Here is a 633-nt window from a genome sequence, read left to right as displayed (position 1 = left end):
TGGGTGAGGGGTGAAGGGTGAGGGAGAGGAGGGGGGGCTACCAGTTTGAGCTTTTTGGTGTGGTATCGTCTGGCTCGGTAAGGAGTTTTAAATCCCGTGTCGGCGGCCTGTCAAGTTTATGGTGCTGGGAACTGTGGATGGCATGAGGTAGGAGAGGCTAACAAAAACTCCTGGATTTTATATTTATCTATCTATCTGTCTGTCTATTTATCTGCCTATTTATCTATCTATGTGTGTATTTATGATGTCAGTGTTGTTTCGTTTGGCATTATTCAAGTATCGCTTAAATCTCTCTGTCTCTCAGTCTCTCTCTTTCGCTCTGCTGCTACGTCGTGCGGTGTGTGTGTTGTGGTGGCGAGGCTGTCCCCCCCCCCACCGTAAATGCTATCTAGGCCGGACAGGTAGACGGGGGAGAAGAGCTGGCTAAGAAAAAGTGAAGTACCACAATGCACACACCCTGACCACCTCTACCACAACCACCACTACCACCACCCTAATCCCCTGCCCCCCCTCCCTTCTTCCCCTCCCCTCTCGTCCCCTCCCTCTCCCTATCCATTTCTGTTGCCTATAATGTGCATCTTAGCAACTTAGACTAACACCTGTTCCTGAGCGATTCATTTCTCATATATTCCA

Source organism: Coenobita brevimanus, chromosome 89 (assembly GCF_032717465.1).
Source record: "Coenobita brevimanus isolate Jiangsu-jjx chromosome 89, ASM3271746v2, whole genome shotgun sequence".
Classification (NCBI taxonomy): domain Eukaryota; kingdom Metazoa; phylum Arthropoda; class Malacostraca; order Decapoda; family Coenobitidae; genus Coenobita; species Coenobita brevimanus.
The sequence above is the reverse complement of the archived record's forward strand: the minus strand, read 5'-3'. Positions refer to the sequence as shown.